The sequence below is a fragment of the Pistacia vera genome, unplaced genomic scaffold (genome assembly GCF_008641045.1).
Source record: "Pistacia vera cultivar Batoury unplaced genomic scaffold, PisVer_v2 Contig165, whole genome shotgun sequence".
NCBI classification, from domain to species: domain Eukaryota; kingdom Viridiplantae; phylum Streptophyta; class Magnoliopsida; order Sapindales; family Anacardiaceae; genus Pistacia; species Pistacia vera.
The window spans coordinates 115,079-127,182 of NW_022195737.1; the positions used below are offsets into that span (position 1 = coordinate 115,079).

Here is a 12,104-nt window from a genome sequence, read left to right on the forward strand (position 1 = left end):
AGATATGGCCCTTGGTGTTTGGTTCTAGTTACTTGAACCTTTACTATTTCTTGAATAGCACATGAAAGTGTTAGAAAAGAATTGTATGTTAAAGTGTTCCTTTGCTATGGCATTGTTGATAAAAATGGGAGACTATGTTATGACATATCATTATGCCATAATGAGTTTTCAAGTTTGTATATGTGAGCTTGAAAAGAACATCAAAGAATGGGCTTGATCATGCATATATTGTGCATATGATTTATATATAGCCTTGATTTGGTAAATGAGAATATTAAAGAATATGTTAGCAAAGAATGAGAAAGAAAAGAAAATGGCTTGTAGTTTTCTTTTAAGCTAACATGCAAGTATATATATTTTCTCATTTACTAAAGAATGCAACTGTAGAATTTCCATAGCTTGGAAATTTATTTGAAAATGTGCACAGTATCTCTTTCTATTCTCTTTCTACAATATGTTATGTTGTAAGGTTGTTGCGATGGGGAACCCGTGACTGACAGAGATACCCACATACACGCTGCAATCAATGAGCGGCATTAGCAGGGAGATACAGTATTTGTACAGTCCGTCAATAATGTATGTGGATGAGGACTGTACCCAGCAGAGCATAGCTACATGAATGCCGCCATCAGTGAGCGGCCTCAACAGAGAGCTGCAGCATTGGTACAATCTGTCAGCGGTGCATTTAGATGAGGATTGTACCCAATATACACTCACATGGCCAGGGTTCCAAATCCATGCCTCAACCTAGTCTGATCGACAAACCAAAATAGAAGAAAGAAAAGAAAGATAAACATAGAAGAAAAGAAAGAGATACATCATAAGAGATGTTAGGAAACGACCCAGTTACACTACGGAAAACAAAAACATAAACTACATGGATCGTTTCTTAGAACCAAGATCCAAGTACAAAAATCACAGTTTGTACATTATAAGAATCTACAGAAAAATCAGTTTGAAGTTTAGAAACCATACCGATGTTTAGAGGCTCCTCCAACTTTGTCTCTCAATGTATTTGCTTCCGACCCAAGTGTAGGATCGAACCGATGAAGTCTACACGAAGACAATCACAAAGAACCAAAGAGGGATTTGCTAGATCCTCTTTGACTTTAAGATTAAAGAAGAATGAAATCAAAATGAATTAATTTTAGGCAAAATAGGTTTCTGCTGTGGGAGAGAAATGGGGCTGCAGTGTTTGTGTTTTTCAAGAGAATGAAATAATGAAAAGTCTAATCATTTTACAAAGAAACATTTCTCTTTTATAGTAAAAATTAGTTACCCTATTCCAATATGGAATAGGCTTGGGCTCCAACCCAAACACCCCATGTTACCAAACACTCCCTATTAGACATTTATTTTAATTCATCATTATCTTCAATTAAAATCAATTAACATATATATATATATATATCAACATTTAACAATAATGATGATTTAATTAAATATATGAGAACACATATTTAAACGTAATTTCACTTATTTAATTTTTCTAATAAATTAAATAAAGGCTACAACCTCAGCAAATTTAATTGCACTGTGAAATTACCAAAATACCCTTTCACCTTAAAAGACGAAAACACCCTTCTTTCTTCCTAAGTCTTAAATTATCTTCTATGCGTGTGACCCATAGGCTCCTCATCATACCGGCAATGTATAGTATCACGATTAACACCAATTAATCGCCTCACTGATACACAGACCAAGATTGGCCCCTAGCAAGGCATCATGGCCACCCGATAGATTCGGATTCAGCAAAGTAGCTATCTATCAACGATATGGTTACCGTACAATTCGATCCTTTCATCATACGTTAACTTGACGAGACGAAGGCATAGAAATAATGTCAACCTTTGGTTATTCTCGATATTATGTATTCAGTTTCTGGACCAATGACCTGTATTATAATCCGGATAGACCAACAACTCAATCCCACTGTGGCCACAGTTTTAGTGTCATTGTCATATACTGAATTGCGCCATGAGATAACTTCTCCCATACCCAGGAGTGATGAATCCTCTGTCAATCCACTATAGTCTTGATACACTCCTTGATGGAGCCAATCACCACTGTATTGACAGCTCTGAATAGAACTGCGTTAGGCTAGTGTCAAACTGCACCAATCGGTGCACAAGGCACTCCGGTGATCTCAAGTCTAAGGATCACATGCACCACCATTCGTTAAAGGATATGTTCCATAGACACTGGGGTTACCATCCATATGGAATCCTCTGGTGGGTCAGTCCAGTGAACTTGCTGCGTTGTATTCGCCTACAGCAAGCACCCATGTGTTGCACTAGGTTGTCACCAAACAACCTTGACAAGTGAGATCAGTCACTGCCTTTCGATAGGGTTTTTCAACACTATGATAGCCTTACTGTATTATCTGTGCCCTTACTTCAGAATAATACTGGGGCTACGGATGTTTATAGAATGACCACCATATGTGCTCATAGGGTTCTCACTATCAAGATTTGAAACACTTGATACCCTCGTCATGGTTCTACCATTCTAAGGACATATATCGATACATATTGCAATAATAATGATTTACGCGATATAGAATAAAATGCCTTTTATTGATTAATGAACATTATTACAAAGAGTCAATTCCACAATAATGATGGCTTTAGGGCATCTACTCTAACAATCTCTACTTGCACTATGGCCAATCATTCATGTAGTTAATACCAAATTATCTCAGGTGCCTTTATGCTTTTGCTGCGACAGAGGCTTTGTCAGTGGATCTGCGAGATTGTCGTCAGTATGCACTTTACTAATCTAACGTCTTTCCTCTCAACAATCTCTTTGATGAGATGGAATTGTCTTAGTATGTGTTTGGACTTCTAATGAGACTGTGGTTTCCTGGCTTGAGCAATTGCTCCATTGTTATCACAATAGATGTCTATAGGATCAACAATCGTGGGGAACCACACCAAGTTCAGGAACGAAATTTTAATCCAGACTGCCTCGTTGGCCGCATCTGACAATGCAATATACTCAGCCTCCATTATAAAGTCTACTACATTGCTTTGCTTGGAGCTCTTCCAACTCATACACCGCCATTGAGACAAAATACAAACCTGATTGCGATCGATAATCATCTTTTCCGTTTGGAAACTAGCATCACTGATCCTCTTACAGTGAGCTCATCTTCCCCTCCATAAACCAGAACAATATTCTTTGATAGCCATCAGTGATGCTCACCTGGATCCAATTGATATCTACTACAAGTGCTCAAGGCACATGAGACATCAATCCGAGTACATAGCATGGCATACATGATGGATCCAATTGCTGATGCATATGGGATCTTCTTCATCCATCTCTCTCATCTTGTGTTCTAGGACATAAATTTAGAGAGATAAACACCATGTGACATCGGAAGAAATCCCTTCTTGGATTCTTCTGTATTGAATCTTTTCATTACTTTGTCAATATATGCACTTGACTTAGGCCAAGCAACTTACGTGGTCTATCACGATAAATCTTTATTCCAAGGATGTAGGCTATTTCCCCTAAGTCCTTCATGGAGAAGCACTTGGATAACCAAGTCTTTACCGACTGCAAGTTTGGTATATCATTCCCGATCAGAAGATGTCATCGACGTACAACACTAGGAATAATACTGCGCTCCCACTCACTTTCTTGTAAACACAAGGCTATCTTCGTTCTTGATAAAACCAAATTCTTTTATGGCTTCATCAAAATGAATGTTCCCTCCTGAAGCTTGCTTGAGTCGATAAATGGATCTCGCAGCTTGCATAATTTATTAGCTTGACTATCAAGAATGAAACCATCAGGTTGTGTCATATACACATCCTCCTCAAGGTTTCCGTTCAGGAAAGCAATTTTGCATCCATTTGCCAAATCTCATAGTCATGATATGCAGCAATTGCAAGCTATACGGATGGATTAATCATGGCAACCGGCGAAAAGGTTTCTTTATAGTCAATGCCATGAATTTGTTTGAAACCTTTGGCAACCAGTTGTGCTTTATAAGTATGCACATTGCCATCTATATCAGTCTTCTTGAAGACCCATTACACCCTACGAGTTTAACTCCTTCAGGTGGTTCCACCAGAGACCACACTTGGTCTGGTACATGGAGTCTATCTCAGATTTCATGGCTTCAAGCCATTTAATAGAACTGGATTCGATATAGCATCTCTGTAGGTTCTGGGTCATCGTCTTGGTAGACTAGTACGCAATGTTGAGTCACGAGATAACCATATCTCGGGCTCATGACGTACTCTCCCAGATCTACGTAGCTCTATGCTACCTGAGGTGGTCCACTTTGATCCACAAGTATGGAGTAACCTCCTCATTATGCTAAACACTTCTTATGGCACATCATCCCATCTTCGTCTAGTTATATTGTGGTTCTAGAACTTCATCTAGTTCTACTTTTCTCCCACTAGTACTTCTTAGCAAAATTCCTTTTCTAGGACGACACCAGATCAAGCAAAAAAAATTTTGCGCTCTTCTGGGTGGTAGAAATAGTATCCTTTGGTCTCCTTTGGATAACCACAAAATACAAATTTATAGGATTTTGGGCCCAGTTTGTTCGAAGTCAATTTCTTAACATAAGCTTCGCAACACCCAAATCCTTAGATAAGACAAGTGGGCTTTCGCCCACTCCATAGCTCATATAGAGTCTTATCTACAGACTTTGACAGCACATGGTTCAAAACGTGAGTCACAATCTCTAGGGCATAACCCTAGAATGATGCGGTGAATCACTAAAACTCATCATGGACCTAACCATATCAAGTAAGCTCCTGTTCCTCATTTCTGACACTCCATTGTGTTGGGGTGTATAAGGAGGGGTGAGCTGTGATACTATCCTACATTCATTCAGGTACTTGAAAACCCTGAGCTTAAGGGTATTCACCACCTCGATCCGACTGAAGAGCTTTAATACTTTTGCCCAACATATTCTGTACTTCATTCCTGAATTCCTTGAATTTATCAAAGGCTTCAGATTTATGTCTCATAAGGTAGACATAACCATATCTACTGAGATCATCAGTAAATGTGATGAAGTATGAATATCCACCTATGGCCTCAACTGTTAGTGGACCACATACATTACTATAGAGGATGCCTAACAGCTCAGTAGCCCTTTCACCTTGTCCTGTGAAAAGAGACTTGGTCATCTTGCCTAAACGGCATGATTCACATACCTCAAATGACTGAAAGTCAAAAGGGTCCAAAACCCCATCCCTTTATGTTTATAGATGCAATTGTTGAGCATTTGGTTTTCTAAAACCTAAATTGGTGGGTGACTTGGCCAGGTGATGGTGTGCTGTCGTAGGCAACCAAGATTAAAAACCTTCCTAACCTAACTATTGAACTGTAAATAGGGTAAGCAAGGGTCGATCCCACGAAGAGTGTCTAGCCGAATTTTTGATGATGTGAATAATGCTAGGGGGTTTTGAGTAAAACAGAAAACAATCTTAGCCAAAAACAAATACAAAAACAATTCAATTCGAAATCAATTAATATAACATCGCCCCGACAAAACAGGGCAGAACCTACCCGTTGGTGGAGCTCCTCCTTGCCGCGGCGAAGCTTCTTTTTCGCCCCGGCGAAGATTGGATTTCCAAAATTCACCAACCAACTCAACATACAAACTCATTTGAAGCTAAATCAATGAACTTTTAAATAATACAGCAAATCTTAAGTACGTACCTCAAGTGGGATATTACACATTACCCATCAATCCACTGTAAAACGTTTGGACTTGAAGCCAAACTGGCAACCCATGTTGTGGACATTTCCTCATCAACTCCTTGTATCTCTCCCAAGCCTTGTACAATGACTTGGCATCATCTTGTAGAAATGATGTGATATCATTTCTCAATTTCGCTGATTTAGCTAGAGGAAAGAACTTGGTAAGGAATTTCTGTGCTAGATCATTCCACGTTGTTATAGTCCCCGGTGCTAATGCCATTAACCACCCCTTGGCTTTATCTCCCAATGAGAATGGGAATAACCGCAGCCTAATAGCATCATCCAACACTCCATTCGAGTTGAAGGTGTCACAAATTTCCAGGAAATTTGCAATGTGCTGATTCGGATCTTCCTTCAAATCACCGTTAAATCTAACCAACTGCTGGATCATCTGATGATTGCCGGCTTGATCTTGAAGTTGCTTGCTTGCACAGTAGGTCTAGTAATACTTGACCCACTTCCATTCACTGTGCGAACTAAAAATTCCCTGAGTGTCCTGTTTTCTGGTTCAGCCATTTCAGCAACTATTTCTTCTGCTTCAACAACTAAATCCTCTCTTTCTCTTCTCTCTCTGTTACGTCGTTGAACGGTTCTCTCAATCTCAGGATCAACAAGAACCACTGATTGACGTCTCGTTCTTCGCATAAACTGCAAAGACAAAATTGAAAGAACGTGAGATCACAAACCAACTGAAAAAAAATTAAAAACTCCAATCTAGCTAACTATAGACAGACTCAATGTTAACTTAAAACAATTCCCCGGCAACGACGCCAAAAACTTGATGCGTGTTTCCTACAACATGCAATATGTAGCAAGTATACTAATCGCACAAGTAATATAATGATGAGTGAGTATCATTCCCACGAGGATTGTTAGCTAATCACTAAGTTTTCTACCGTTTTCAAGTTGGAGCAACCAAAATCTTTTGGATAATTGGGAGCAATTTAACCTATTACTAAGACAAATTCACTAACTGCAAATTAATTAAGAATCATATTCAACTCCTTTGAGTGAAGAAGTACTTTAAACTCTTGTGATCGGTTGAAGATTACTCTTGGCACCATAAAGATAATGCCTCCAAATCTTTAAAGCAAAGACCACGGCTGCCAATTCTAGGTCATGTGTAGGGTATTCGTCTCATACTCTTTCAATTGCCGAGAGGCATATGCTATTACCCTACCTAACTACATTAACATAGCACCAAGTCCTTGCAAAGAGGCATCCGTATAAATGTCATAATCTACACCCTTCTGTGGCAAACACTACACTGGAGCTATTGTTAACCTCTTCTTCAACTCTTGGAATATTCCTCACAAGCTTCAACATATAAAAGGAGTCTTCTGTTTGGTAAAAGCTGTCAATGGTTTAGCCAACTGGGCGAACCCTTCAACAAATCGTCTGTAGTAACCTGCCATACCTAGAAACTTCAGACGTCTTTTACTATATTTGGCCTTTGCCATTCAAGGATTGCTTTTATCTTGCTTGGATCTACGAAAATCCCTTCCTTCGACACCGTATGGCCTAGAAATTTACTTGATCGAGCCAAAACTCACACTTCAAAAATTTAGATATAACTGTCTTTTCTCTCAACCGTTGCAGCACTATTCACAATGTTCCTCATGCTCTTCTCTCGACTTAGAGTAAACCAGGATATCATCTATGAAACCACTATGAATTGATCAAAAATCATGGAATACCGGTTCATCAAGTCCATAAAAACGGTCGGGCATTAGTCAAACCAAACGGCATCACTACAAACTCATAATGCCTATACCTTGTACGGAAAGCAGTTTAGCTATATCCTGCTCAACCAACTCTTACCTGATGGTACCCTACCTCAAACAATCTTGGAAAACACCGCTACTCCCTTCAACTAATCAAACAAGTCATCTATTCGAGGTAGCGGGTACTTATTCTTCAATGTCACTTATTCAGCTCTATGTAATCAATACACATTCGTAGTGATCCGTCTTCTTCTTCACAAACAAAATTGGGGATCCCAGGGAGAATGACCGGTCGGATAAAGCCTTTATCTAAAAGCTCCTGGAGTTGTTTCTTTAATTCTTGAAGCTGCTGGGGCCATTCGGTAAGGGGTTTTAGATATAGGTGCTGTTCCTGGTGCAAGTTCAATACTAAACTCAACCTCTCTTTCCGGTGGTAAACCTGGTAAGTCTTCCGGAAACACATCTAGAAATTACTCGAACTATCGGCACCTTCTGAATTTTGACTGTGGAACATCACCACTTTGTACTACATGAGCAATGTATCCAGAACACCCCTTCTAACATCTTTCTAGCTTTTACACTACTAATCAACATACTCAACGATGGCCCTCTCAAAACTAAACTTATCTCCATTATCGAGATTAAATCTCGCTTCTTTTCTGACAATCAATTTCTATCCATTTCCCCCTAGGAAATCCATGCCCATATCACATCAAAGTTGGGCATACGAAGACTATTAAGTCAACTGCCAACTCTCGACCATGGATCACCACAGACTCTCTATCAACATCTCTTGAGTCAACACACTAACCCCATCGGGCAACTCTATCTTAATGGGTTGACTTACTTTAACAGGTTTCAAGTTTAATCTCTCTATCATTCCATGAGATATAAAGAATGAGTGGCTCCAGAATCAATCAAAGCATATAAAGAAACAGCATGAAATACAACTGACCAGTTATAGTTGATGGACTGGCCTCGGCCTCACCCTGTGCACTGTAAAAACCCTGGCATTTGTACCTCTAGGGGTCTAAGCCATCGGTGGGAGGGGAGCTTTTCAACCCTACCCATAATGCCCTGGCTGTCGACACCTGTAACACACGTTTTGATCCCTCAAATACTCTCCTGGATGGTTCCTCCCAATTTAGCACAAGGGGGAAACCCTTCTGTCCTGGGCCGCTTGTACTGTCGATCTCTACTATTCTTCCTTGGTTGAAATTCTTCTTGGCCCTTACTTCTCTGTCTTTGTGACATCTATTCTCTCTCCTGTAAGGTGGTGGATGGTCACTAGGTGCTGTTAGAGCCAACCTTCTGCAATATATTGCTACATAGATCTCTGCCTTAAAGCCCGTGCTAGAGTTCACTGTAGGTATGAGGGGGCTCAGCTCCTGTCATTACATCTCGGGCAATATCTGATCTCAACCCTTGCACAAATTGTCTCTCCTTAACTTCGGTGTATACACTATTCCAGGGCAAAGCGAGCAAGGGAGTTGAATCTTACCGAATATCTTTCACGGTGCTAGTCCCTGCTTCAAATTAAAAACTCTTGAACTTTCTCATGTATCGATCTTCTGTTGGTACTAGGTCTCAAACAACCTTCTGAATCCTCCCAAGTCATCGAGGCTATATCATGAGTCTCCCCATTAAATTCCCACCATATCGGGCATCTCCTTAAATAAGAAACTGGCATATCTGATCCTCTCTCTATCATCAGGGGGGAAACAATGCCGCCGTCTGCTCTACGGACTTAAACCACTCCTCTACCTCTAGCGGGTCCCCGTACCCTTAAATGTTGGCGGCTGGTGCGATTTACAAGCCCTTGAATCGGATCACCTCGAGTCTTTATGTCTAAGGAACCGGCCCTTCTCGCTCTTGTCTTGGGGGCGGCACTCTACTGGGAATCTCGGTTTCTCCTGAACAACTCTCCCTTGACTCTCCGCTAATACACTGCTGGACAATGGTTCGAAATCTTGTCATCAAGGGTAGGGGGAGTTGGTTCTGGTGGGTCGGAGGATTCTCCCTCATTCATCACACTCTTACCTTCCTTCTGGTACATACGCTAATCTACAAAACAACCATACTTAATCAATTCAAAAGAACACTTAAAGTAAGGAAAGAATTAACTTACACAGTCGGCTATCAGACGTCGTGGCGAGGAGAATGGTATACTGTCAAATCCCAAAAATCTCAGCTTGATACCAAAAAATGTAATAGCCACTTTTACTCAAACCTCATAATGAAATACATATAAAATAATATAAAGAAATTGGGCCCAAAATTTCTTTTTATAAATATATATATTCTTTACAAACATATACATTTTTACACAAATTATAATGGTACAAAAGTCATCAAAAAATAATGGACAGTGTAACCGTTCCCCTCGAGCGCTGATGTCCATCGACCGTTGTCCTCACCTACATCCTGCAAAACATAGAAAATAACGGGGTGAGCACTAAAACAATGCTCAGTAAGTAAATTCCTCTACTCATCTATCCCCAACTCTCTCTCTATAACTCTTTCCTTACAACTTTTCATTTAATTTCTCTTTGGTACTTCCCTCTATTTCGCTTTCTTAGAACTCTTTTCTAATAACTCTTTAGTAAGTCACGGCCCCATCTTCCGGGGGCACGGCTGGGACTCGCTCCCACTCTACGTGACCCTACTCGTTCTAGCCGATCGGACTCGGTTATGTATGGATTCGGAACCCTGGCCATGTGAGTGTGTAATCTCTCTCTCAGGTACTCGGTATAGCCTCATCGCATGCACTCTCACGGGCTACACCACTCTATCTCATACTCATGCCGCTCTCTCAATGCGGCGTACATGCGGGAATACTTACCCAATACTCACGGGTTCCCCATCGCACAACCTACTCTATTCTCTTCTTAACATCTTAAAGTAGCTTATACTCAATTCTATACTATGTCTCAAGCTACTTTAAGTGTATAAAAAAATGCGTATAGATAGTCATGCTCATCTGATGCACTTATGAAATGCCAAATACAAGATTTTCTCAAAACAGTCATTCGCACAGGTCACACTAAAAAGGCCATAACCTGCGTTATATACCTTGGATTGCTACGATTTTGGTCTCGTTTTAAAGCTTAGAGACAGCGCTCAACTTTAATGTTTTGGTCTCAGCCAGTTCAATCTGTAAGATGCCCAAAATCACTTAGAAAAATCAGGGCAGTGACGGCAGATTTCACCTAGGCATTTCATAAGCAACTCACGTGCATATAAACACTCTACTAAAATTACTACTATACTTTCTTCTAGCCATCCAAAAGGCTCCCTCATATAACCATAATCCTGTCAAGAAAAGCACTTCCAAAAAGGTGTAAAACCCCTTCCAGTCAGGTATCCTCTGATATATCCCTCAATGAGAATCCGAGGATACATGTCTGGAGAACGAGTTGTATTTAGAAAAAATCTGTATAAGGATAATAATAATAATATCCAAAACATGCATATAAAATGTCACGCAGGATCCAAACTTATAATTACAAACTTTAAGAAATTACCAATCAAAACATATTATAGGGTGGAAGCTTCCAAAGGTATTTCACAAATATTTATCATTTACATTATTTATATAAGATAAAAACATCGAGATGACAATAAATCATCTCCCCTCACGTGTAGTCCCGCTGTCTCAGCATCCCCGCTTTAGTCTACCTGCAAAGCAATCAACAATGAAAGGGTGAGCGCTAATCGCTCAGTAAAGAATGATCTGTTTCATTTGAATGTACTATTTGATCTTATTTAAACATATTATTAACACATCATATCTTTTACATCTAGGGATACTTCCCCTTTTTACTAATTCATATGCTTTTCATCATTTTATCCCATGGCTTATAAACATCAATGTGTACACATACAAATGAGTATGTAAACATAGTACACACACATCAAATATCATGACATAACATCTAAAATCATCTAACATGAGTATAAATCATCTCATGATGTAAATAACATCATAACTCATGTAATGCAACTAAATGCATATGAAACATTTAACGTCTAGCCGATCGGACCTTTCTTAGCATCTTAAGCACTCATATCATCTAGCCTCAAATTTATAGAGCTATATCATCAGGAGGCGTGCTTACGCATTATTTAGCATCTAAAGCATATATTCATCTTTCCTCAACCGGTATACGAGGATAGCTTACGCGTTTTCCATCGTGTCTATATGCATTCTATCATGTCTATTTGCATCTCTAACATCTTATGGCATGTAAATACATATTTTGGTGAGCTTAATACTTTTAATTCATATGGATTATCAATCCATTTACATAACCTCTTGCTCACATAATCATCTTAAAACATGTATTATTATGCATCTCATGCCATTTCATAACATTAATCATGTATTAACATCATGACCATGTATATCTTTCAAATATCATCTAACTAATGGGTAAACATTAGTACATGGCATACTTACAATAATACATTAATAATCAAATCATAATCATAAGAATTGTTATGTTAAATCTTAAACTTTAATAAACAGTTTTAGTTCAGGCCATTTTCCATCCTTTTCTCAAACGAACTGGCTCTTGGCATAAACATAAAAGTTATAGGTCTGTGTCTTAGCTTTCTAATGCTTCAAGAATCATATCATTTCAACTT

The 12,104-nt window shown here is 39.3% G+C and overlaps 1 non-coding gene across 1 annotated transcript; it reads left to right on the top strand.

Annotated features, from left to right (window-relative positions):
• The first annotated feature begins 5,759 nt into the window (after positions 1–5,759).
• Positions 5,760–5,866, top strand: LOC116125442. The gene has a single exon (XR_004127347.1). It is a non-coding gene; the product is annotated as a small nucleolar RNA R71 (small nucleolar RNA).
• Positions 5,867–12,104: the final 6,238 nt, after the last annotated feature.